Below are 27907 nucleotides of genomic sequence, written 5' to 3'. Positions count from 1 at the left end.
CCTTCCGACACTTCCTTCCGACCCTTCCTTCCGACACTTCCTTCCTTCCTTCATTCCGACACTTCCTTCCGACACTTCCTTCCGACACTTCCTTCCTTCCGACACTTCCTTCCTTCCTTCCTTCCTTCCTTCCTTCCTTCCGACACTTCCTTCCGACACTTCCTTCCGACACTTCTTTCCGACACTTCCTTCTTTCCTTCCGACACTTCCTTCCGACACTTCCTTCCGACACTTCCTTCCTTCCGACACTTCCCTCCGACACTTCCTTCCTTCCTTCCGACACTTCCTTCCGACACTTCCTTCCGACACTTCCGACACTTCCTTCCGACACTTCCTTCCTTCCTTCCTTCCTTCCGACACTTCCTTCCTTCCTTCCTTCCGACACTTCCTTCCGACACTTCCTTCCGACACTTCCTTCCGACACTTCCTTCCTTCCTTCCGACACTTCCTTCCGAAACTTCCTTCCGACACTTCCTTCCGACACTTCCTTCTTTCCTTCCGACACTTCCTTCCTTCCTTCCGAGACTTCCTTCCCTTTCCTTCCTTCCTTCCTTCCGACACTTCCTTCCTTCCTTCCTTCCTTCCTTCCTTCCTTCCTTCCTTCCGACACTTCCTTCCGACACTTCCTTCCTTCCTTCCTTCCTTCCTTCCTTCCTTCCTTCCTTCCTTCCTTCCTTCCTTCCTTCCTTCCCTACTTCCTTCCTTCCTTCCTTCCTTCCTTCCTTCCTTCCTTCCTTCCTTCCTTCCTTCCTTCCTTCCTTCCGACACTTCCTTCCGACACTTCCTTCCGACACTTCCTTCCGACACTTCCTTCCTTCCTTCCTTCCTTCCTTCCTTCCTTCCGACACTTCCTTCGGACACTTACTTCCGACACTTCCTTCCGACACTTCCTTCCTTCCTTCCTTCCTTCCTTCCGACACTTCCTTCCTTCCTTCCTTCCTTCCTTCCTTCCGACACTTCCTTCCTTCCGACACTTCCTTCCGACACTTCCTTCCGACACTTCCTTCCTTCCGACACTTCCTTCCTTCCGACACTTCCTTCCGACACTTCGTTCCTTCCTTCCAACACTTCCTTCCGACACTTCCTTCCGACACTTCCTTCCTTCCTTCCTTCCTTCCTTCCTTCCTTCCTTCCTTCCGACACTTCCTTCCTTCCGACATTTCCTTCCTTCCTTCCGACACTTCCTTCCGACACTTCCTTCCTTCCTTCCTTCCTTCCTTCCTTCCTTCCTTCCTTCCTTCCTTCCTTCCTTCCGACACTTCCTTCCTTCCGACACTTCCTTCCTTCCGACACTTCCTTCCGACACTTCGTTCCTTCCTTCCAACACTTCCTTCCGACACTTCCTTCCGACACTTCCTTCCTTCCTTCCTTCCTTCCGACACTTCCTTCCTTCCGACACTTCCTTCCTTCCTTCCGACACTTCCTTCCTTTTGACACTTCCTTCCTTCCTTCCGACACTTCCTTCCGACACTTCCTTCCGACACTTCCTTCCTTCCTTCATTCCGACACTTCCTTCCGACACTTCCTTCCGACACTTCCTTCCTTCCGACACTTCCTTCCGACACTTCCTTCCTTCCTTCCGACACTTCCTTCCTTCCTTCCTTCCGACACTTCCTTCCGACACTTCCTTCTTTCCTTCCGACACTTCCTTCCTTCCTTCCGACACTCCCTTTCCTTCCTTCCTTCCTTCCGACACTTCCTTCCTTCCTTCCGACACTTCCTTCCTTCCGACACTTCCTTCCTTCCGACACTTCCTTCCGACACTTCCTTCCGACACTTCCTTCCGACACTTCCTTCCTTCCGACACTTCCTTCCTTCCGACACTTCCTTCCTTCCTTCCGACACTTCCTTCCTTCCTTCCTTCCGACACTTCCTTCCTTCCGACACTTCCTTCCGACACTTCCTTCCTACCGACACTTCCTTCCGACACTTCCTTCCTTCCGACACTTCCTTCCTTCCTTCCTTCCTTCCTTCATTCCGACACTTCCTTCCGACACTTCCTTCCGACACTTCCTTCCGACACTTACATCCTTCCTTCCTTCCTTCCTTCCTTCCTTCCTTCCTTCCTTCCTTCCGACACTTCCTTCCGACACTTCCTTCCGACACTTCCTTCCGACACTTCCTTCCTTCCTTCTGACACTTCCTTCCTTCCTTCCTTCCTTCCTTCCTTCCTTCCTTCCTTCCTTCCTTCCTTCCTTCCTTCCGACACTTCCTTCCGACACTTCCTTCCGACACTTCCTTCCTTCCTTCCTTCCGACACTTCCTTCCTTCCTTCTTTCCTTCCTTCCTTCCTTCCTTCCTTCCTTCCTTCCTTCCTTCGTTCCTTCCTTCCATCCGACACTTCCTTCCGACACTTCCTTCTGACACTCTCTTCCTTCCTTCCTTCCTTCCTTCCTTCCTTCCTTCCTTCCTTCCTTCCTTCCGACACTTCCTTCCGACACTTCCTTCCGACACTTCCTTCCGACACTTCCTTCCTTCCTTCTTTCCGACACTTCCTTCCGACACTTCCTTCCGACACTTCCTTCCCTTTCCTTCCTTCCTTCCTTACTTCCTTCCTTCCTTCCTTCCTTCCTTCCTTACGACCCTTCCTTCCTTCCTTCCTTCCTTCCTTCCTTCCTTCCTTCCTTCCGACACTTCCTTCCGACACTTCCTTCCGACACTTCCTTCCTTCCTTCCGACACTTCCTTCCGACACTTCCTTCCCTTTCCTTCCTTCCTTCCGACACTTCCTTCCTTCCTTCCTTCCTTCCTTCCTTCCTTCCTTCCTTCCTTCCTTCCTTCCGACACTTCCTTCCGACACTTCCTTCCTTCCGACACTTCCTTCCTTCCTTCCGACACTTCCTTCCGACACTTCCTTCCTTCCGACACTTCCTTCCTTCCCTCCGACACTTCCTTCCTTCCTTCCTTCCTTCCTTCCTTCCTTCCTTCCTTCCGACACTTCCTTCCGACACTTCCTTCCGACACTTCCTTCCTTCCGACACTTCCTTCCTTCCTTCCTTCCTTCCTTCCTTCCTTCCTTCCTTCCTTCCGACACTTCCTTCCGACACTTCCTTCCGACACTTCCTTCATTCTGACACTTCCTTCCGACATTTCCTTCCTTCCTTCCTTCCTTCCTTCCTTCCTTCCTTCCTTCCTTCCTTCCTTCCTTCCTTCCTTCCTTCCTCCCTTCCTTCCTTCCTTCCCTCCTTCCGACACTTCCTTCCAACACTTCCTTCCGACACTTCCTTCCGACACTTCCTTCCTTCCTTCCTTCCGACACTTCCTTCCGACACTTCCTTCTGACACTTCCTTCCTTCCGACACTTCCTTCCTTCCTTCCTTCCGACACTTCCTTCCGACACTTCCTTCCTTCCTTCCTTCCTTCCTTCCGACACTTCCTTCCGACACTTCCTTCCGACACTTCCTTCCGACACTTCCTTCCGACACTTCCTTCCTTCCTTCCGACACTTCCTTCCGACACTTCCTTCCGACACTTCCTTCTGACACTTCCTTCTTTCCTTCCGACACTTCCTTCCTTCCTTCCTTCCTTCCTTCCTTCCTTCCTTCCGACACTTCCTTCCTTTTGACACTTCCTTCCGACACTTCCTTCCGACACTTCCTTCCGACACTTCCTTCATTCCGACACTTCCTTCCGACATTTCCTTCCTTCCTTCATTCCGACACTTCCTTCCTTCCTTCCTTCCTTCCTTCCTTCCTTCCTTCCGACACTTCCTTCCGACACTTCCTTCCTTCCTTCCTTCCTTCCTTCCTTCCTTCCTTCCTTCCTTCCTTCCTTCCTTCCTTCCTTCCTTCCTTCCTTCCTTCCCTCCTTCCGACACTTCCTTCCGACACTTCCTTCCGACACTTCCTTCCTTCCTTCCTTCCTTCCTTCCGACACTTCCTTCCGACACTTCCTTCCGACACTTCCTTCCTTCCTTCCTTCCTTCCTTCCTTCCGACACTTCCTTCCTTCCGACACTTCCTTCCTTCCTTCCGACACTTCCTTCCTTCCTTCCGACACTTCCTTCCTTCCTTCCTTCCTTCCTTCCTTCCTTCCTTCCTTCCTTCCTTCCTTCCTTCCGACACTTCCTTCCGACACTTCCTTCCGACACTTCCTTCCTTCCGACACTTCCTTCCTTCCGACACTTCCTTCCGACACTTCGTTCCTTCCTTCCAACACTTCCTTCCGACACTTCCTTCCGACACTTCCTTCCTTCCTTCCTTCCTTCCTTCCTTCCTTCCTTCCGACACTTCCTTCCTTCCGACATTTCCTTCCTTCCTTCCGACACTTCCTTCCGACACTTCCTTCCTTCCTTCCTTCCTTCCGACACTTCCTTCCTTCCGACACTTCCTTCCTTCCGACACTTCCTTCCTTCCGACACTTCCTTCCGACACTTCGTTCCTTCCTTCCAACACTTCCTTCCGACACTTCCTTCCGACACTTCCTTCCTTCCTTCCTTCCGACACTTCCTTCCTTCCGACACTTCCTTCCTTCCGACACTTCCTTCCTTCCTTCCGACACTTCCTTCCGACACTTCCTTCCGACACTTCCTTCCTTCCTTCCTTCCTTCCTTCCGACACTTCCTTCCTTCCGACACTTCCTTCCTTCCTTCCGACACTTCCTTCCGACCCTTCCTTCCGACACTTCCTTCCTTCCTTCATTCCGACACTTCCTTCCGACACTTCCTTCCGACACTTCCTTCCTTCCGACACTTCCTTCCTTCCTTCCTTCCTTCCTTCCTTCCTTCCTTCCGACACTTCCTTCCGACACTTCTTTCCGACACTTCCTTCTTTCCTTCCGACACTTCCTTCCGACACTTCCTTCCGACACTTCCTTCCTTCCGACACTTCCCTCCGACACTTCCTTCCTTCCTTCCGACACTTCCTTCCGACACTTCCTTCCGACACTTCCGACACTTCCTTCCGACACTTCCTTCCTTCCTTCCTTCCTTCCGACACTTCCTTCCTTCCTTCCTTCCGACACTTCCTTCCGACACTTCCTTCCGACACTTCCTTCCGACACTTCCTTCCTTCCTTCCGACACTTCCTTCCGAAACTTCCTTCCGACACTTCCTTCCGACACTTCCTTCTTTCCTTCCGACACTTCCTTCCTTCCTTCCGACACTTCCTTCCCTTTCCTTCCTTCCTTCCTTCCGACACTTCCTTCCTTCCTTCCTTCCTTCCTTCCTTCCTTCCTTCCTTCCTTCCTTCCTTCCTTCCTTCCGACACTTCCTTCCGACACTTCCTTCCTTCCTTCCTTCCTTCCTTCCTTCCTTCCTTCCTTCCTTCCTTCCTTCCTTCCTTCCTTCCTTCCCTACTTCCTTCCTTCCTTCCTTCCTTCCTTCCTTCCTTCCTTCCTTCCTTCCTTCCGACACTTCCTTCCGACACCTTCCTTCCGACACTTCCTTCCTTCCTTCCTTCCTTCCTTCCTTCCTTCCGACACTTCCTTCGGACACTTACTTCCGACACTTCCTTCCGACACTTCCTTCCTTCCTTCCGACACTTCCTTCCGACACTTCCTTCCTTCCTTCCTTCCTTCCTTCCTTCCTTCCTTCCTTCCTTCCTTCCGACACTTCCTTCCGACACTTCCTTCCGACACTTCCTTCCTTCCGACACTTCCTTCCTTCCGACACTTCCTTCCGACACTTCGTTCCTTCCTTCCAACACTTCCTTCCGACACTTCCTTCCGACACTTCCTTCCTTCCTTCCTTCCTTCCTTCCTTCCTTCCTTCCTTCCTTCCTTCCGACACTTCCTTCCTTCCGACATTTCCTTCCTTCCTTCCGACACTTCCTTCCGACACTTCCTTCCTTCCTTCCTTCCTTCCTTCCTTCCTTCCTTCCTTCCTTCCGACACTTCCTTCCTTCCGACACTTCCTTCCTTCCGACACTTCCTTCCGACACTTCGTTCCTTCCTTCCAACACTTCCTTCCGACACTTCCTTCCGACACTTCCTTCCTTCCTTCCTTCCTTCCGACACTTCCTTCCTTCCGACACTTCCTTCCTTCCTTCCGACACTTCCTTCCTTCCGACACTTCCTTCCTTCCTTCCGACACTTCCTTCCGACACTTCCTTCCGACACTTCCTTCCTTCCTTCATTCCGACACTTCCTTCCGACACTTCCTTCCGACACTTCCTTCCTTCCTTCCGACACTTCCTTCCGACACTTCCTTCCTTCCTTCCGACACTTCCTTCCGACACTTCCTTCCGACACTTCCTTCCGACACTTCCTTCTTTCCTTCCGACACTTCCTTCCTTCCTTCCGACACTCCCTTTCCTTCCTTCCTTCCTTCCGACACTTCCTTCCTTCCTTCCGACACTTCCTTCCTTCCGACACTTCCTTCCTTCCGACACTTCCTTCCGACACTTCCTTCCGACACTTCCTTCCGACACTTCCTTCCTTCCGACACTTCCCTCCGACACTTCCTTCCTTCCTTCCGACACTTCCTTCCTTCCTTCCTTCCGACACTTCCTTCCTTCCGACACTTCCTTCCGACACTTCCTTCCTACCGACACTTCCTTCCGACACTTCCTTCCTTCCGACACTTCCTTCCTTCCTTCCTTCCTTCCTTCATTCCGACACTTCCTTCCGACACTTCCTTCCGACACTTCCTTCCGACACTTACATCCTTCCTTCCTTCCTTCCTTCCTTCCTTCCTTCCTTCCTTCCTTCCGACACTTCCTTCCGACACTTCCTTCCGACACTTCCTTCCGACACTTCCTTCCTTCCTTCTGACACTTCCTTCCTTCCTTCCTTCCTTCCTTCCTTCCTTCCTTCCGACACTTCCTTCCGACACTTCCTTCCGACACTTCCTTCCGACACTTCCTTCCTTCCTTCCTTCCGACACTTCCTTCCTTCCTTCTTTCCTTCCTTCCTTCCTTCCTTCCTTCCTTCCTTCCTTCCTTCCTTCCTTCCTTCCTTCCGACACTTCCTTCCGACACTTCCTTCCGACACTTCCTTCCTTCCTTCCTTCCGACACTTCCTTCCTTCCTTCTTTCCTTCCTTCCTTCCTTCCTTCCTTCCTTCCTTCCTTCCTTCCTTCCTTCCTTCCTTCCTTCCTTCCTTCCTTCCATCCGACACTTCCTTCCGACACTTCCTTCCGACACTCTCTTCCTTCCTTCCTTCCTTCCTTCCTTCCTTCCTTCCTTCCTTCCTTCCTTCCTTCCTTCCGACACTTCCTTCCGACACTTCCTTCCGACACTTCCTTCCTTCCTTCTTTCCGACACTTCCTTCCGACACTTCCTTCCGACACTTCCTTCCCCTTCCTTCCTTCCTTCCTTCCTTCCTTCCTTCCTTCCTTCCGACCCTTCCTTCCTTCCTTCCTTCTTTCCTTCCTTCCTTCCTTCCTTCCTTCCGACACTTCCTTCCGACACTTCCTTCCGACACTTCCTTCCTTCCTTCCGACACTTCCTTCCGACACTTCCTTCCCTTTCCTTCCTTCCTTCCGACACTTCCTTCCTTCCTTCCTTCCTTCCTTCCTTCCTTCCTTCCTTCCTTCCGACACTTCCTTCCGACACTTCCTTCCTTCCGACACTTCCTTCCTTCCTTCCGACACTTCCTTCCGACACTTCCTTCCTTCCGACACTTCCTTCCTTCCCTCCGACACTTCCTTCCTTCCTTCCTTCCTTCCTTCCTTCCTTCCTTCCGACACTTCCTTCCGACACTTCCTTCCGACACTTCCTTCCTTCCGACACTTCCTTCCGACACTTCCTTCCTTCCGACACTTCCTTCCTTCCTTCCGACACTTCCTTCCTTTTGACACTTCCTTCCGACACTTCCTTCCGACACTTCCTTCATTCTGACACTTCCTTCCGACATTTCCTTCCTTCCTTCCTTCCTTCCTTCCTTCCTTCCTTCCTTCCTTCCTTCCTTCCTTCCGACACTTCCTTCCTTCCTTCCTTCCTTCCTTCCTTCCTTCCTTCCTTCCTTCCTTCCTTCCTTCCTTCCTTCCTTCCTTCCTTCCCTCCTTCCGACACTTCCTTCCGACACTTCCTTCCGACACTTCCTTCCGACACTTCCTTCCTTCCTTCCTTCCGACACTTCCTTCCGACACTTCCTTCTGACACTTCCTTCCTTCCGACACTTCCTTCCTTCCTTCCTTCCGACACTTCCTTCCTTCCTTCCTTCCTTCCGACACTTCCTTCCGACACTTCCTTCCGACACTTCCTTCCGACACTTCCTTCCGACACTTCCTTCCTTCCTTCCGACACTTCCTTCCGACACTTCCTTCCGACACTTCCTTCTGACACTTCCTTCTTTCCTTCCGACACTTCCTTCCTTCCTTCCTTCCTTCCTTCCTTCCTTCCTTCCTTCCTTCCGACACTTCCTTCCTTTTGACACTTCCTTCCGACACTTCCTTCCGACACTTCCTTCCGACACTTCCTTCATTCCGACACTTCCTTCCGACATTTCCTTCCTTCCTTCCTTCCTTCCTTCCTTCCTTCCTTCCTTCCTTCTGACACTTCCTTCCGACACTTCCTTCCTTCCTTCCTTCCTTCCTTCCTTCCTTCCTTCCTTCCTTCCTTCCTTCCTTCCTTCCCTCCTTCCGACACTTCCTTCCGACACTTCCTTCCGACACTTCCTTCCGACACTTCCTTCCTTCCTTCCTTCCGACACTTCCTTCCGACACTTCCTTCCGACACTTCCTTCCTTCCGACACTTCCTTCCGACACTTCCTTCCGACACTTCCTTCCTTCCTTCTTTCCGACACTTCCTTCCGACACTTCCTTCCGACACTTCCTTCCCCTTCCTTCCTTCCTTCCTTCCTTCCTTCCTTCCTTCCTTCCTTCCGACCCTTCCTTCCTTCCTTCCTTCTTTCCTTCCTTCCTTCCTTCCTTCCTTCCGACACTTCCTTCCGACACTTCCTTCCGACACTTCCTTCCTTCCTTCCGACACTTCCTTCCGACACTTCCTTCCCTTTCCTTCCTTCCTTCCGACACTTCCTTCCTTCCTTCCTTCCTTCCTTCCTTCCTTCCTTCCGACACTTCCTTCCGACACTTCCTTCCTTCCGACACTTCCTTCCTTCCTTCCGACACTTCCTTCCGACACTTCCTTCCTTCCGACACTTCCTTCCTTCCCTCCGACACTTCCTTCCTTCCTTCCTTCCTTCCTTCCTTCCTTCCTTCCTTCCTTCCGACACTTCCTTCCGACACTTCCTTCCGACACTTCCTTCCTTCCGACACTTCCTTCCGACACTTCCTTCCTTCCGACACTTCCTTCCTTCCTTCCGACACTTCCTTCCTTTTGACACTTCCTTCCGACACTTCCTTCCGACACTTCCTTCATTCTGACACTTCCTTCCGACATTTCCTTCCTTCCTTCCTTCCTTCCTTCCTTCCTTCCTTCCTTCCTTCCTTCCTTCCGACACTTCCTTCCTTCCTTCCTTCCTTCCTTCCTTCCTTCCTTCCTTCCTTCCTTCCTTCCTTCCTTCCCTCCTTCCGACACTTCCTTCCGACACTTCCTTCCGACACTTCCTTCCGACACTTCCTTCCTTCCTTCCTTCCGACACTTCCTTCCGACACTTCCTTCTGACACTTCCTTCCTTCCGACACTTCCTTCCTTCCTTCCTTCCGACACTTCCTTCCTTCCTTCCTTCCTTCCGACACTTCCTTCCGACACTTCCTTCCGACACTTCCTTCCGACACTTCCTTCCGACACTTCCTTCCTTCCTTCCGACACTTCCTTCCGACACTTCCTTCCGACACTTCCTTCTGACACTTCCTTCTTTCCTTCCGACACTTCCTTCCTTCCTTCCTTCCTTCCTTCCTTCCTTCCTTCCTTCCGACACTTCCTTCCTTTTGACACTTCCTTCCGACACTTCCTTCCGACACTTCCTTCATTCCGACACTTCCTTCCGACATTTCCTTCCTTCCTTCCTTCCTTCCTTCCTTCCTTCCTTCTGACACTTCCTTCCGACACTTCCTTCCTTCCTTCCTTCCTTCCTTCCTTCCTTCCTTCCTTCCTTCCTTCCTTCCTTCCTTCCTTCCTTCCTTCCCTCCTTCCGACACTTCCTTCCGACACTTCCTTCCGACACTTCCTTCCTTCCGACACTTCCTTCCTTCCTTCCTTCCTTCCTTCCTTCCTTCCTTCCTTCCTTCCTTCCTTCCGACACTTCCTTCCGACACTTCCTTCCTTCCTTCCGACACTTCCTTCCTTCCGACACTTCCTTCCGACACTTCGTTCCTTCCTTCCAACACTTCCTTCCGACACTTCCTTCCGACACTTCCTTCCTTCCTTCCTTCCTTCCGACACTTCCTTCCTTCCGACACTTCCTTCCTTCCGACACTTCCTTCCTTCCTTCCGACACTTCCTTCCGACACTTCCTTCCGACACTTCCTTCCTTCCTTCATTCCGACACTTCCTTCCGACACTTCCTTCCGACACTTCCTTCCTTCCTTCATTCCGACACTTCCTTCCGACACTTCCTTCCTTCCGACACTTCCTTCCGACTCTTCCTTCCAACACTTCCTTCCTTCCTTCCGACACTTCCTTCCGACACTTCCTTCCGACACTTCCTTCCTTCCTTCATTCCGACACTTCCTTCCGACACTTCCTTCCGACACTTCCTTCCTTCCTTCATTCCGACACTTCCTTCCGACACTTCCTTCCTTCCGACACTTCCTTCCGACTCTTCCTTCCAACACTTCCTTCCTTCCTTCCGACACTTCCTTCCTTCCTTCCTTCCGACACTTCCTTCCGACACTTCCTTCTTTCCTTCCGACACTTCCTTCCTTCCGACACTCCCCTTCCTTCCTTCCTTCCTTCCTTCCGACACTTCCTTCCTTCCGACACTTCCTTCCTTCCGACACTTCCTTCCTTCCGACACTTCCTTCCGACACTTCCTTCCGACACTTCCTTCCGACACTTCCTTCCTTCCGACACTTCCCTCCGACACTTCCTTCCTTCCTTCCGACACTTCCCTCCGACACTTCCTTCCGACACTTCCTGCCTTCCTTCCGACACTTCCTTCCGACACTTCCTTCCTACCGACACTTCCTTCCGACACTTCCTTCCTTCCGACACTTCCTTCCTTCCTTCCTTCCTTCCTTCCGACACTTCCTTCCGACACTTCCTTCCGACACTTCCTTCCGACACTTACATCCTTCCTTCCTTCCTTCCTTCCTTCCTTCCTTCCTTCCTTCCTTCCTTCCTTCCGACACTTCCTTCCGACACTTCCTTCCGACACTTCCTTCCTTCCTTCCGACACTTCCTTCCGACACTTCCTTCCGACACTTCCTTCCGACACTTCCTTCTTTCCTTCCGACACTTCCTTCCTTCCTTCCGACACTTCCTTCCCTTTCCTTCCTTCCTTCCTTCCGACACTTCCTTCCGACACTTCCTTCCTTCCTTCCTTCCTTCCTTCCTTCCTTCCTTCCTTCCTTCCTTCCTTCCTTCCTTCCCTACTTCCTTCCTTCCTTCCTTCCTTCCTTCCTTCCTTCCTTCCTTCCTTCCTTCCGACACTTCCTTCCTTCCTTCCTGTCTTCCTTCCTTCCTTCCGACACTTCCTTCCGACACTTCCTTCCGACACTTCCTTCCGACACTTCCTTCCTTCCTTCCGACACTTCCTTCCGACACTTCCTTCCTTCCTTCCTTCCTTCCTTCCTTCCTTCCTTCCTTCCGACACTTCCTTCCGACACTTCCTTCCGACACTTCCTTCCTTCCGACACTTCCTTCCGACACTTCCTTCCTTCCTTCCAACACTTCCTTCCGACACTTCCTTCCGACACTTCCTTCCGACACTTCCTTCCTTCCTTCCTTCCTTCCTTCCTTCCGACACTTCCTTCCTTCCTTCCGACACTTCCTTCCTTCCTTCCGACACTTCCTTCCGACACTTCCTTCCTTCCTTCCTTCCTTCCTTCCTTCCTTCCTTCCTTCCTTCCTTCCTTCCTTCCTTCCTTCCTTCCTTCCTTTCTTCCTTCCTTCCGACACTTCCTTCCTTCCTTCCTTCCTTCCTTCCTTCCTTCCTTCCTTCCTTCCTTCCTTCCTTCCTTCCTTCCTTCCGACACTTCCTTCCGACACTTCCTTCCTTCCTTCCGACACTTCCTTCCGACACTTCCTTCCCTTTCCTTCCTTCCTTCCGACACTTCCTTCCTTCCTTCCTTCCGACACTTCCTTCCGACACTTCCTTCTTTCCTTCCTTCCTTCCCTACTTCCTTCCTTCCTTCCTTCCTTCTTTCCTTCCGACACTTCCTTCCGACACTTCCTTCCGACACTTCCTTCCGACACTTCCTTCCGACACTTCCTTCCTTCCTTCCTTCCTTCCTTCCTTCCTTCCTTCCTTCCTTCCTTCCTTCCTTCCGACACTTCCTTCGGACACTTCCTTCCGACACTTCCTTCCTTCCGACACTTCCTTCCTTCCGACACTTCCTTCCGACACTTCGTTCCTTCCTTCCAACACTTCCTTCCGACACTTCCTTCCGACACTTCCTTCCTTCCTTCCTTCCTTCCTTCCTTCCTTCCTTCCTTCCTTCCTTCCGACACTTCCTTCCTTCCGACACTTCCTTCCGACACTTCCTTCCGACACTTCCTTCCTTCCGACACTTCCTTCCTTCCGACACTTCCTTCCTTCCTTCCGACACTTCCTTCTGACACTTCCTTCCTTCCGACACTTCCTTCCGACACTTCCTTCTGACACTTCTTTCTGACACTCCCTTCCCTTGCCTTCCCTTCCCAGAACTTCCCTTCCCTTCCCTTCCCTTCTCAGAACTTCCCTTCCCTTCCCAGAACTTCCCTTCCCAGAACTTCCCAGAACTTCCCTTCCCAGAACTTCCCAGAACTTCCCTTCCCAGAACTTCCCTTCCCAGAACTTCCCAGAACTTCCCTTCCCTTCCCAGAACTTCCCTTCCCAGAACTTCCCTTCCCAGAACTTCCCTTCCCTTCACAGAACTTCCCTTCCCAGAATTTCCCTTCCCGGAACTTCCCAGAACTTCCCAGAACTTCCCTTCCCTTCCCAGAACTTCCCTTCCCAGAACTTCCCAGAACTTCCCTTCCCAGAACTTCCCTTCCCAGAACTTCCCTTCCCTTCACAGAACTTCCCTTCCCAGAATTTCCCTTCCCGGAACTTCCCAGAACTTCCCAGTACTTCCCTTCCCTTCCCAGAACTTCCCTTCCCAGAACTTCCCTTCCCAGAACTTCCCTTTCCTTTCCTTTCCAACACAAAATTACCCTGTCCCATCCAGCTTAGACTCTTTTGGAACTGATAACTCCTCTGCTGGGTGTAGAATGACTCGGAGGGATGGTTTGTCCTTTTGCAGAGAACTGTGGGGGCACCTTTGCTTTTAATGCCAGACTGCAAGGCCACTCCAGCTCTCTCCTCTCTCTTTACACATGCATGGTAGCACAGCCTAACAGTACAGGCAGGTTACCAACCTTTTGGGAGCAGACACACATTTTTTCCTCAGCAATCAGACACAGGGAAAAAGCAAAAAGCATCTAAAGGAGAGATGGGAGAGTGATGGCCTTGCTGTGCTCGGGAGGGACAATCCACACACTGTGTATTATTTCTGTGACAAGTGTGAATGTGTTTTAAATGTCAGCCGCTGTAGCAGAACCCACTGTCTACACACAGAAGCAAGCAGTGTTTTTGATTTGCTGACACAAAAGCAGCTCCCTTCCCCTCTTGCTCTTCTGAGCAGCCGCTGCCTGGAGTGCATATGAGGAGGAGAGAGGTGCTGCAGCCTGGCTTGCTTAGGAATCAGGTGGAGGAAAGGGCTTGGTGAATTCACGGTGGGCTGCTCTTTGGGAGGAAGAGTGAACGTCCTTCCCTCTGGGATAACAGGATTAATGCCAATCCCACACATTTGTGTGTGTTCTGGGGTGGACCTACCCCTTACCATCAGATGGCATGGAGTGGCATCTGCACTGTGTAATGTTGTGACCCACTCTACTTCCCTGAATGTATATTTATGTATATGTGCCTATATGTGTACACAAATCACACAGACAAATGTCCTTACACTACTATAATTAATTATTGTTGTGTGTCTGTTATTTTCCTTCTTTTTTTTCTTTTTGGAAACCTCAGCTAATTGAAACAATATCCAAGTATTTATGTTATAGGTAGGTCTTTCCAAATTCACAGCTTCAAGAATGTTTTTGCCAGGGTTCTTGGTTCTGATCCACTTTTTAAATACAATTTTTTTCTTGAAAATGAAACATACATATATTTATACACATATACAGCCTGGACAGCAAAGTAAGCCCTGTCCCTGAGTAATTTCTTTGACACTTAGATTTGAAAAACCATCTTTGGCAATCATCAATGACCATGTGGTAGCCAGGGCCATGTCCAAACCACCTGAGTTTGGACTGCCCTTTTTGCATTCACACTTTGATTGTTAATTCACTCCAGATGCCAACACTTCTCATCTGGAAGGATCTAATGCACCTTGTCTGCATGCAAGTCCCTCACGAAAGAAAACCCATGCAGGTTCCCCCTAGGTGACCTTTAAAGATGAGTTATGAAAGATGACTGAAACAATATTTAAAACACTGTCTTACTCATAGTATTTTCCAAACACTGCACGGAAGCTGTGCATTTCATGTCATAATAGTCCAATAAAAACTATTAAGAATGCCAGAAGATGAATTATCCTTTTCAAAAATGAATCCGATACTGACATGCTGCACTTCTGTGCATATAATGCATTATCAAGATTTCTTGATGTTGCCAAGGAAAAACTTTACGTTAAACATGAAGTTTTTCATCCTCATAGAGAGGATGAAACTGCATGGAATTCCCAGGATGAAACAATAGGGCTTTTGGCTTTTCATCTTCAGTGATGAATAACTAAGAAATTTGGGGTCAGACCCACAAGGGCTTGACACATGCTTATCTTCATGTATAACTCATGCCTGCCGGTCACTGCAGCATTTGGCCCCTGACACACTTGTTTCAGCACAGAATCTGTACTGTAAAGCCTGGGATGTGAACTTGTCCTTGCTGCAGTCAGTGGGATGTTCCCTGGGAGCTTATGTGAGCCAGCAGAGCTGGCCTGTAAGGGCTAAAATAGAAAATGAACTGCTCATATGTTGTGTACTTTAAAGTAGTGCCTTTCTGTAACTTCAGAAGACAGAAAAAAAGATTCTTTGAATAACAGCTTTATCCTATTTTTCATTATTTTACTATTTACTGTGTTATTGTCCCAAATAAAGCCCAAACGAGGTTACCATTTTAGGCTTCTTTATACCACATTAAGCAAATGATTACTTCTTGGATTCTAACCATCTTTTGTATTTTTATATACAGCTTTAACTTCGAAACCTTGAAGCAGTACAGGCTTGACTGGGAACAGTGCCACACTTAGTGGCATTGAATCCTAACACCAATTCCAACAGAGGTTTGGGCAAGAGTGATAGTTAAATCACCCATCTTCTGTTTGGTGTCACCCTCCACACTGAGACAGGTACTTGAAGTTTACACCATAGCAGAAATCGTGATTTTAAACAGTTTTTATTTGATGAGACAGGAGTGTTAGAGCGGGAAGACTTGTAGATATTTTAGAAAATAGAAAGTGTCTACCAACTCGCTAAAATATAAGATCAGTTTTATTTTATATTTACTGCAAAGAAGAGCCACACAACATCAAGCAGATGATGATGAGGTTGTTGGAACACAAGCATTTGGTTGCTGCATCTGGCACTAGCATGGGATGACAGAATCATTGATCAGGATTTAATTTTAATTTCTTGTCCTAATTTGCATTTCCCTATTACTGTTTGCAGCGTTTCAGCCCTGTGGGTTTGGGACCTGACGAACAGCCAGTTGAAAGCTCAAACCATTAGAAGTTCAGTATTTCTCTCTTTCCTCCAAAATATTAAGCAAAAATAAACACTCTCCATCCTGATCTTTCTCCTCACACATTTATCCAGTGGAAAACATCTGCTCCTCACAAAATAGGCATGAGTACCACAGAATTGGTCATTTCATATTTAGAGGAGACTCAGGCCATAGCTTTTCCCTTGGTCATTCACAACTATGAAATGGGTGAGGGTGAGAGTGTGTCACTCTCACAGAAAGAGAAGAACAGAACAAAAGGAGTAGTTGAAGCCTGAGTTCCTCACAGGAATGGCTTTGAATATTTGTGTATGTGTGGGAAGAGCTTCCTTGATACCATCTGCTTGAAAAGAAAGAGGAAAAACAAATGAAGAACAGGGAACAGAACAGCTTTTTGCCCTTGTACTCTCAAGGTTTAGTAAAATGGAGGAATCAGCAATTGTACAGGACTGTAAGAAGGAAACAAAGAGATGAACTGGTGGTCCACCATTTATTTGCTCTGTAATTATTCTATGAAAAAATAACAGAGCCCACTTAGCCATAAGGAGTTTGGTTTTGGTGTCTGGAAGAGAATTAGTCCCAATGGGATGGTGAAGCCTAGTTTAACACAGCCGTGTAATGAGACATCCCAGTATGAGAAACTGGCACAAGCTGGCAGGGTATCTTCATTCCTGTTTGAAATTGTTGAACTTAACAGTTTTTATCTGCTAATGTGCAGAAAGCCATAGTTTACATTCCTTCCTGATCTGAGAAGTACATTTGTGATTGTTCCTTTCCACGTGCAGTGCCTCTGCAGAAAGAGCACTCCACCTGCTAGGAAATTCAAAACATGTAGTTCTATAGAAGTCTCTGAATTAAAATGTGTCAGGGAGAGAGACTAGGGTTAAGAAATTATGCTTTACTTTCTCCAGAACATAATTATAGGGAAGCAGTTCAGAACATTCAGATTAGGTTATCAAGCAGCCTAATTTAAACACGGTTCCATCCTCAGACAATAAATAATGTACATGTGGTGGGCATGAGTCATCACTCTTGCAACAGTGTCTGGAGCTCCCTACTTTGCATGATTTATGCATTAAAATGTAAATGAAAAATCCTTTTTTCTTATAATGTGAATTAATGCGAGAGGTCATTTACAGACATCACTGAGATTAGCTTAGAACTCTCTGAGGTCACAACCACCTGTTGGGCTCTGGAGGTGTGATGCAAAAGGAAGGAGGGGGAGAAAGGGAGGCTTTAGCCATCTTCTGAGGGCTGAGCCCTCAAATCAGTGTCTGTGCTCCTCTTGCCCTCTCGGAGCTGCCTTAGCCTTCGTCTTGGAGCCGCGGGCTGCAGTTGCAGCAGCGAGGGGCCGCGGGGTGCGCAGGTGAGCTCGGGAATCGCTCTGAGGAGCCGGGAGGGGCTCGCACGGCGCTGCCTCTCCGCGCGTCCGCTGCTTCACGCAGTATAACAGCCAGATTTCCACTGCTCTAAGGATATGCACTTTCTGCAGCGTCCAAACTCCGGCTGCACCGCCAAGACCTGCCTAGACCGGGCTGGTTTAGTCTCTAGTGAGACGTGGGGCAAACTCAAGGGCCGTTCCCAGGCGGAGGCCGGGGTTCTCCCGGTGCTCCCTCCGTCCCTCCCGCCGGCAGCACCGCCTTCCTGGGCCGGGCAGGGCTCTCCCGTAAGGAATTTTCCTAAGGAACCCCGCAGCAGGTGCGCGTTCGGCCGCAGCTCCCTGGGCAAGCCCCGCTGGAGGCACCGGAGGACGCGGCGCCCGCGCTCTGATCCCTCCGATTAAGCCGTGCCTGGAGGGGATTGCTTCTTAACAGGCTGCCGGATGGATGCTCGCAGAGTAATTTAAAATCACCGAATCGCTATTTATTAATATAATGCTCTTAAAATTGAACGTACACTTAATCCCCGGTGCCCTCGTAACGACTGGGAGGGGAGGGCGGCGTACGGGAAGGGGAAGAAGAGGGGAGCGGGCCCTGGTCTGAGACGGGCAGGGACCAGCGGCCGGCTGGGAGCCCTGGGGAAGCCGCCGCACTGTCGCCTCTGGCCCAGCCACCCGCTCGCTGGTGACAGAGCCCAGTCTGCCCGGAGCAAGCCGATCCTTGTGCACCGCAGAGCGGCACCGCACGGCTCCGCTCTGGCCGCACCCGCCCTGCCAGCGCCCCCTCCCTCATCCATCCTCGCCCCAGCTCAGGCGGGAGGGCGGCGGCACCGCAGAGCGCCCCGGCAGGGCCCGGGCGGCGCATCCCGTCCCTCCCCGGGGAGCCCCGCAGGAGCTGCAGGGCAGGGGGAGCGCCCCGCGCCCCCGCCAGGTTTCACCTCCATCGGCGATGCCGCCAGCGCCGCGTCCGCCCCCATGCCGGGAGGGTACCGCCGGGCTTTGCTGAGGTGAGTGGTCACCTCCGGGCAGCTCTGCCTGCCCCCGAGCTGGGACAGGGCTCCGCGCTGCGATGTTCCCGCCCGCGGCGAGGAGCCCGCTCCGTGCAGGACATGAGCGCCGGGGGCTGGGGAAGTTTCCCTGCGGGACAGCGGAGCCAACGCGGCGAGAGGCGGAGCAGCCGCCCCGGAGCTCCAGCTGCGGCAGGAGACGCGTGTGGGAGCGGGGAGGCACCTGGAGAGCCGCCCCAGGTGGAGTGAGAGCAGCTGGTTCGAGCGGGGGTGGGGGGAGGAAGAGAGAAGGTGGAGAAGCGGGCGGGGACAGGAGGGGATGGGGGAGCCGGGGAGGGAGGTGGCAGCAGTTTCTGTGCATCGGTGTCTCGTCCCCCCGCTCGCCGGCTGAAGCACCGCACTCTGCTCCCGGAGGTCGGAGGTGCCGGCGCTGCCGTCCCCGGCCACACGCCGGAGCCGCTCTCTCCTTTGTGGATTCGCCGTGCAACTATCGGGAAAAGTGGCTGTGCGCGGGCAGCGACTTAGCGCAAGGTGAGGGTTGGCGTGTCTGTGTGTCTGTCTGTGCAGGGCCGGGCGGGCGGCGGTCGCGGGCTGCGCTGCTCCGTGCGCTGCCGGAGGTGGGCGAGCACCGTGCCCGGCTGCAGGAGCGGGGCAGAGCGCCCGGTCCGGCTCGGCCCGGCCCGGCCCGCGTTGTGCCGTCGCTCCCCCGCGCAGCGCGGTGGCAGCAGCGCTCGGGAAACTTTGTGCGGTCCCCTTTGTGCGCGGGGAGCCGCGGCGTGTGCGCGCTGCGCTGCTGCTCGCCCCGAGCCAGTGGCCGCCTGCGCGTCTGGCTGCGCTTGGCGTCAATATTTATTTACAAGGCTCGGGTATTAATCACTCATGCCGTGGAAAGCTCATTAGCGGCGACTTGTTTCCATGACAACGGGACCCCTCGGAGCCTTCGGGGTTATCTGTTTGCCCGATTTTCTCTCTTTTCTTATTCGTACTAGTACCGTGTTTTGTCATCGGGGACAGAAACAAGCAAATAAACCCTGAGTGATCCTGTGGCCCCTCTTTGCTTTTTCTCCAACGCTCCACAATTTCCCCCCACTTAATTAACGATACGTGGATGTGATTGAGCAAGTGTGAGAGTTATACAAGGTTTCTTAGTATTTGTTCTGCTGCATTACCTCGTTCAGCTGTAAAGCTCAAACTGAGCCGTGGTCTGACTTGTCTCGTGTTCAAAGTACTCCTGAGACATGTTAGTGCTAAAAACTGTTGATGTTACTTATCTTTCTGCTTGTGTGTCATTTGGCAGAACAGAACCCTTTGAGGAGCTTCATGTTGCAGTCTCTGCTACAGCTGAGCTGGGAATCAGTGGTGACTTCTTCTGTAACTTTTTCATCATGCTGTGGTGTGACCTTGACAGGTCTCTTTAACTTCTTCCTACCCCACTCTGCTCAGCAAAAGGAAATGTCTTTCACTTGCACTTCTGCTCCGAGCTAATCAAGTAAAGCGCTTTATCTAAGATGGAGTAGTGTTAAAACCGAGTATATGAGTGTATTGTCCTCAGTTACAAGGAGTGAACATACGTTATATGTTCCTTTTCCCTAATGGTAGAGGTAAAAATCCTCCTTTTTAACTCTAGTCTTTATTTAACATATCACAGTCCCCCTGCTCCTCAAAAGATGTGAACTGTTACCATCCAGCTGAAAACAGTGGTTCTAATGCCATGTTTTAAAATGCTTTCCTGGGTTAACATCTTCAGAATCAGGTAAAAACTAGGGTCTTTAGCATTTTGAAATTTGTAGGAATATCCACTGTTACAAAGAGTGTACCTCCAGTGAGAAGATGCAAGAGTAAGGAAGGAAAATGCTGTGAAACTGAATGACAGTCTTGATCACTTGCCTTAGCATTGCAACCTGAGAAGGGACTTAAAATATTTTTTTTAGAGAGAATGAGCAAGCACACACTTTTAACTTAACTATATGATAGGTTAAACATCTGAAGCTCTCCTGCAAATTTTCATAGTTTTGCAAGAGACAGTTTAATATAGTGTTATGTTGAGAAGCATTGGGAGTGTGTAAGGAATATTTTAGAATACTCAGTTCTGAAATACTGCCCGAGAGACATTCAGTTGTGACTGTTTCAGATTACAGGAGTAGGAAGTTATAATAGTAGGGGAACTTCTGTATGAAGCATACATTCTTTCTCCTGTCTCGAAACACTCCTTCTCAGTGAATAAACTGTTATAAAATAACTGTCTCTATCATGTTGTGAGAAAGAGTCTGTCCTCAGCTCAGTCCAGCAAAGTGCTAAAACATCTGCCTCATTCCAAATGCATTAGAGTAGGCAAACCACTTTTTGAAAAAAGTTTCAAACTTTTACTGAAATACCTTAAAGGTATTGTTACTGAAATACTTCTTGGCTTTTGTATTTTGTTTTTTAGCAACTCAGTAGTGAGATACCTCTCTGAAAATATTTCTTGGAGGGCCATCACCAGCCCCTAGTTACCAGTAAAGTAACTTAATGACAATCTCATTAATAGAAAGAAAGAAAAGAACAAAAATCTTAGTTGTCATCTTGTCTACTTTGGATGTCATTGACTTAAATTTCCATGCTGAATAATTACATTTTTACTACTTAGTGCTGCACAGTCAATACAAGAAGAGGGAAAGTGATTTAGGTTTTACTGTGTGCTTCACATCTCTGAAGCTCAGCCTTTTATTATTGGTAGTAGTAAGAGCAACAGATATTCCAGTTCATTTCTCAGACTCTAAGTGCCATGAGGAGGGAGAAAAAAAAAATCTTAATTTTAGTTTTTAAGACTGATAACAGGCAGCAAGAAAGATAATTTGTAACAAGCCCTTATTGCTTTTATAGATATTTTCAGAACAATAATCACTTAAGGTTGTGAGAAGGCATCTGAGTATGTAAAGCTGTCACTGATAAAGGGGTTTTGTTTCAGGGAGTGGGATAAAAGTAAATAGATATGAAGGCTAAGTCTATAAATATGGATAATGATATTAGTTTGCATTAGTGTTTTACTCAACATTATATCAAAGTAACTTGGATATAATGTACACTGTTTTTTATAAACAAAAATGCTTCTTATGGTGTTCATATTCAAGATATTGCAAATTGCTCAACCAGCCTATTGCTCAAACTTTGCTGTCATGTGGAAATAGAGTTAATATTCTTTGTTTCTCTGGTGTTGGTAGTCCCACACCTGGGATGAATAAGTACTGGACCATTATTTAGAGGAGGCAGTTGAGCTCCTTTCTTGGTAACTGATCTGCTCTGGCCAAGTCACTCGTCATCATTCAGGGCTGCTTATTTGGACTGTAGACTTGTGCCATGTGCATATATTGTGCCCAGAGAGATCTCTGGGGAAGCAGCAAAATGTTAGTGCAGCACAATAACTAATGGTAGTTGACATTTTTCCTGTCTCAGGCCTTGGTCACTGGCATCTGCACACCAGTGAGATCAGTATGAAGATGTTGTGAGGAATTACTTTCAGTGCTGGTTCCTTAACATTCATTTTGCTGAATATATTTGAAGGAAACAGATTTCAGAGAAAAAGTTCACAGATCTGTACTCCAAAGACGTGACAACAAACCACTGCTTTTCCTGTTTGCTGTCAGGTTGGATGTGCTGGTTTTCTGGATGGAAAAATAAAGCCATTATGAATTTAAAATAGGCATATTGGCAGCAAGGGGCTTGTGAAGGGCAGAAACCAGCACTAAATATCCAAAGTGAATTTTTTTTTTTTTGTGTATGTGTGTTTGGTTTTTGGCTTTTAGGAGAGGATTGGGCCGGTGAGTTTCTAGGTATACTTTTTGAGCTTATAAAATGCACAACCTCATTTGACAGGAGTGAGTAATGGTGTTAGGAAGGTATCAGAAATGTTTCTGTAATTCCAGTTAGGAGCTCAGATGTATTCTTTGTACACTTCTGTAAAGTGTTTATACTTCAAATGGTGGTGTACTTGATTTAGCTATAGGGTTTTTAGTTTGGTCTTCATTTCAGAATCACCTTAGTAATCAATACTTCAGATAAACCAGTCTTTTAGATTGAGGCAGGATTGTTTAGTATGAAAGGTTTGCCGATGAAAACCTGACTTTTAAAGTGATATCTCTTATATATGGTAGACTAAATTCTGCTTTTCATCAGAATTTAATGGCCAAACTTAAAACAAAGACTGTATTTTTACATACCAGTGGTAATGTAAAACTCTCCTGTTTCTGTCATTTTATTCTTTTAAAAAATGAACCTTTTTAAATGTGAAGATGTAAAAAAGCTCCTTTCTGGCCTTTCACTTACTCACCATATTTTTAATGAACCATATATAATAATTTCAAAATTACTTAGGCTTTTAAGGCACAAGTTTGAAACAACCCAAAGAAATCTGTGTTTTAAAAAATGCATTCTGGAGGGATGTCTCTCCCCCATCTCTGAGATGCCTGATTATTCACATCCTCAAACTCCCAAGTAGTTTTGGAAGTTTTGGACCTTGGTGTATTTGCTACTTGTAAAATAGAGATGTCAGCTCAAATTACTTCGAAATTCAACTCTCTCCCATACCTGTATTGCTCAGTGATGGGTTCAGCAGCACCTCAGCCATGAGATGCTGCTGCTGCTCTGCCTTTTCAGCTGCCAGGACGGGCTGGCGGGGGAAGGAGCCAGGGACTGAAATTGGGATTTTCCCTGGGGATAAGGCAGGGAGAGGCCTCCTGTTGGCATGTGCTGCAGCCCTCCTGCTTCTCCTGTGGGAGTCCCTTCATTTGTAGGCTGACCTTTCCACACCAGTGAAGTTTAGCAGGCCCTCCCAATTTTCTCACTTTATGCCAAGATGTCTGATGTTGCAGACAGGGAGTCTGTTCCTGCTCTATTTGGAGGCAAGGGCAGAATTCTCACAGATTTCCATAGGAACAAGATGTGTTCCTAAACATACTTCAGTAGCTAGAAAGAAACTTCCTAATAAAGAACCAGGCTCACATAACACAGAACATGAAACATTGTTCTGAGCTTCACTTCAGAGCTCTTAGCAGGAACAGGTCTGCAGACCAAGCACTGCAAGCAGCAAATCTCAGGGCATTCCTGGCAGCACCGTTAAGGATTATCCACTCTTGTCCTGCCCAGAGAAACAACTGAGGCTTCAGCAGGTTACTGATAAAATCTTATTTATTCTAATGGATGCCTTTTGAGCCCCTTAGGTGATATCAGGAGTGAGCAGTGAGGTGTGATGTAGTAGCTGCTGCACAAAGGATTTGCTATATCAAGCAGAAAAGGCAGTGGGATTTCAATTTACCTGAAGAAGCAAAATGCCCTCTCTCCTCCACGCTGGTGTGGGAGACTCTTGGAAGTTACTAAGGAAAACTTTGGAATGCAATTCTTCTGCTCTGAGTTGTCCTACTCTAGCCAGACTGGTTCCTAACTAAAACTTTTGTTCTTCTTCTTTATTTGGATGAGGGTTTTTTTAAGGTGGAGATGTTCCAGCTCTCATTTTACTGACATTCCCGTGTTGCTGTTTCACAGCAATGAATCCTTTCCAGTTACAGGCTTTTTCTTTAAGAGAGGTTCAAATGAATCACCTAAAGGCTGTTGGAGGCAAGGATTTCCAAATGTAACTCTTAGATATCTGTGATTCCTTTCTTTCCCGAATCCATGTCTTCCATCAATTTTGCCACTAGAAAGGCACTGTTCTGCCAAATAGAGCTGCCGGCTGCAAGGAAGTGGTGGGAAGATATAGATTAGTACTTTTGCCATTTGTGTTGCATTCCCATACTTGAGAGCCTCCAGGCTGCTTTTTCACACAATTTTCAGCTTATGGTAGTCAGAGTATAATTTTCTCTGGTTATCTCCCATCTTGGACTGGTTTGTTTTTGTGGTGAACATTTGGCGAAATGCATTTTTCCCCACGATGTCTTAACAGCATCAACATTTGTTAAATTCTTCTTTACTTACTGCCCAATAGTTAGTATACTTATTAAAATTTTAAAAGCTTTGTCTTGTAAAGCATGTAGCATACGTACTTTTCCCTTATGTCACTTTTCAGGTAATTACTTTTTTAACATTTGAAAATATAGACAGAAGTCTAGAGAGATTAACTTTTCCAAGGAAATTGCATCCACTTCAGACACTTTTTCTTGAATGGCAAATGTAAGCGTTCAATATGCATTAAACTCCAGAGTTAAATTAGGGTTCTTTGTTCATATCTTGTTTCAGTATGACCATTACATATCACTAGACAGAAAGTTGCCAAGATAATAGACCAAGCTTCCTATCCTCAAGATACAAAACATTTCTATTTCTAAAGGTACAAATATCCCAAAATGCAGAGCTTGAACACAAATCTGTTTGAATGGTTTACCTGAAAGCTGCAGCCCAAAATTTCATAGTCCTAAAGAACATTTTACCCCAAAGCAGGGAGTTGTCAAGTGTGTGTGAATGGAAATGAATGGAAACTGAACATCTTCACAAGGTGGGTTTCATTTCTATTTTGTCGTGAAAACAAGACATTGATTCTTTGAACATTCATATTGTCAGTTAAATTCCCCTTAGTGGTAAAGGAGCCTTGACCTGAATAAAACATGTTCAGTGTTTAATAAAACACTGGCTTCTTGGGCTGGAATGCAGAAGTCATGACAGAAATCAGTGAGTGGCTGCTCTGAGTACTGAAACCACTTCTCTGAGGCAAGTTCAGTTTAATGCTCATTACCCTTTTTAATTGTGTGGTGTTTAAGAGAAATTCATTGTGATTCTCTGTGAAGTGTTGTGATGTGGCAACATTTTGTTGATTCAGATATTGCTGGAAATTCATTTTTAGAAATACTATTGGCAGGGATTTAGAAACCTGGGCTCCAGCCAGGAAGTGAACAATCACTGGAGCCAGCTCTGTAGGGGGATTCTATACACACACATTGGAGATTTGTTAATTATTACTTTGTGCTGCAGCCCCTCTCATCCCTGCTTGGGCAAATCTGTGAATTCTTGTGGGAAATCGTGTAAGGGGCTGGCAGAGGGATTGCTGTAGTGCAGGGACATTGGCCAGGGCAGTGGCACGGAGCCACATCCTGTCCCACAGCCCCTTCAGGGCAGGTGGTGAATGGAAAGGGTCCCATGGCCTTGGTGCTGTTCTGTTTCTACCCTGTGTTTTTTGACAAGTAGTTCTTCTGCTGGAAGATCATCAGGATGCACAAATCACTATGCTCACCTCTGCTGCAGAGATCAGGCCCTGTCCCTCTTCTTCCCATTTCCCTTCCTTCTTTTCACTGTTCATCTTCCAGCTAGGGTGGGTCAAAGGCAGCTCCTTGAAATTCCAGAGGGTTTGTTTACCTCAGAAACAAATTTTACATAAGAAACCAGCTCATATTGTATATTGCTGGTGGTAATTGCTCTTTAGGACCCTCATACACAGAACTATGTTTATAAATTATGAGCTTGTCTTGCAACAAGTCACCTTTATTTTAGAGTAGAAGGGCACACGTGAAGAGTTATTGAACAGGGTTTTCTTCAGTAGGAAATAACTGTTTTCAAGATGGGTATCCTACTTTTGCAAGTCCATGGCCAAATTCCTGTTTATTTGAATGGGAGTAGGGTCAAGCCCCATGTGCCTGAGGGCTGCTGTTGTGAAAGTGGACCCTTGCTGAGTCCACTCTGCTGGAACTGGGATGCACTCGTGGGCAATAAGCTAAATATAACAATGAGAAATTAATGAGGAAGGAAATTGGCAGCTGTGGTACTACTTTTGCCTTTCTGCTCTTTATCACCGGGCCACGATCTCATTGCAGCCACAGAGAAATGGTGGAAATAGAGTCAGGGATGGCTACATTCCTTCTAGGAAAGCCAGGGCAGCAAGGCAAGGTGGTGGAGCTGCTGTTTATGGGAGAGAGTGACTGGAATGTGCTGAGCTCTGCCAAGGAGTGGGTGATGAAGGAGTCAAGAGCTTGTGTGTGTGTATGAGGGTGACAGAGCACTGGAACTAGCTTCACAGAGAGGCTGTGCAGTCTGCCTGTCTGGAGAGACTCCAAACCCACCTGGACGCAATCCTGTGGAACTTGCTCCAGGTGATCCTTGGGCAGGGGGATTGGGCTGGATGATCTCCAGAGGTCCCTGCCAGCCCCATCCATTCCCTGTTTCTGTCATTACATTTCCACACTTCTGTGTCACACAGTCCATTAATTCAGTCTTTGTTAGACAGTCTCTTCTTTCTCATAGTGACATGTTAATGGCAGGGAAAGTTCTATCCATCATTACTTATTTAAGCCCTAAGGCCAGAATCTGAAGTTTGCTGCCTTTTTTTTTTTTTTTTCCTTTTCTAAAATCTATTGGACAAGAGAGAAGTTAATATGGATGTACATGCACACATAGCTCTTCTTAAAATTAATTTGCATTACATGTGTTCATTTTGTGCTTCTCTGTTGGTCTGCTCTCTGTGATGAGAACTGCAAGCAGGTTAATGCTTATAGCAAATTTGGTTCAGTTTTTAACCTTGATTACTATCCCCTAACTCCACCTAGCTTCTCCCTAAACCTTCTGAGTTTGGACTGCAGTGGGAAATTTTCAGTAGCATGAGCATGAGTTCAAGTGACTGAGAACTATTAATAATGCAATTTATTCCTTTTTGTTGAATATAAATAACATTGCTCCAAACTTACTGCAGTGATGGAAATTAAATACAGAATAAGCATGTTCACAAGACTTCACAGTTTGAAACATTTAAGGCATTATTTTTCTCTTTTGATGACTAAAATTTAATCCAGTAGTCTTAAATCAATGGTTGTTATAGAGCAACCTTAAAGCCTCAAGCCAGAGCTCCCAGCATGGTTTTCAGGAGCACCCTGTACTGTGCCTGTGTCATAGAATGCCCCAGATCTTGGTACCAGTTGCTTTTCAAGGAAAGATAAAAGAGAAGCAATATTCTCAAGGAAGTCAACACTTTTCTTAAGGAGGATTTATTACTTAAGTGTTTATATTACTGTCTTTTTTGATAATTAGGCACAGAAGGCAAGCAATGTTTTTACTACCTCCTGCATATTTCAACAATTAAAAACTCTGTATAAAATAAATAATGTAAATAAAACTGTAATGTGATCCCTCACCATCAAAGCTAAGATTTCTCATTAGTTTCTAAATTTGCTCTACCTTCCCTGTTCTGTGTTGTCAGCCCTGTATCCTTTTTCAGATGGGCTTAGGCAGGCAAGTGGAAATCTTGTAATTTGCTTTAGTTACCAAGGGTGGGATTGACTGTATTTTGCATTTTGCAGCTGCCAACAAACTTCCAAAATGAACCAGGCTTCTATCTCAAAAGTATTTGTTGCAGTCTTCTTCCTCCTTGTATCTTCCATGGGAAGTGGCCAGTAGCAATGGTTTTGTTTCAGGCAGTGCTGATGAGAACTTGGAAAATCATTTTCCAGATTCCTATGCTTTTTCCTTTCCTTTTCCTTTCTGCCTGGTATGAAGTAGCTGTTCTGGTGTTTTAGTTTCAAGCATCAAAACCAAACAAATGTTTAGCCCATTTAAACATTAATTTCTTTTCTCATTTTCTTCCAATTCAGCTGCCAAAACAACAAAAAATGCCTGTTAGTTGCATGACCCTTATGGATAATTGGTATCTGGCACAGAGGGGCCCTCCACAAGAACGTGTTTTTTCCTGTGAATTGAGATGCTGAGCACAGATATGATCAGTTTGTTTCCAGAGCCATCATCATTGCAAGCCCTCAGAAATCCTATCCTCTTCCACAAGAGCATTTTCCATGATTAAACAGCCAGAGACTTAGAGTTTGAGGAGT

At 47.7% G+C, this 27907-nt stretch overlaps 1 protein-coding gene across 1 annotated transcript in view; it reads left to right on the top strand.

Moving 5' to 3' along the window:
- Window positions 1–18471: 18471 nt before the first annotated feature.
- SHISAL1 (shisa like 1) overlaps window positions 18472–27907 on the top strand; it is a 51099-nt gene continuing 41663 nt past the window's right edge. The window contains exon 1 of the mRNA XM_058805868.1: window positions 18472–18665. The gene's annotated coding sequence lies outside the window, so the exon portion shown is untranslated. The remainder of the gene's footprint in view (window positions 18666–27907) is intronic.

This window comes from Ammospiza caudacuta, chromosome 5 (assembly GCF_027887145.1).
Source record: "Ammospiza caudacuta isolate bAmmCau1 chromosome 5, bAmmCau1.pri, whole genome shotgun sequence".
Lineage (NCBI taxonomy): Eukaryota > Metazoa > Chordata > Aves > Passeriformes > Passerellidae > Ammospiza > Ammospiza caudacuta.
Note: the sequence above shows the minus strand (reverse complement) of the source record. Positions and strands in the feature narration are given on the sequence as shown.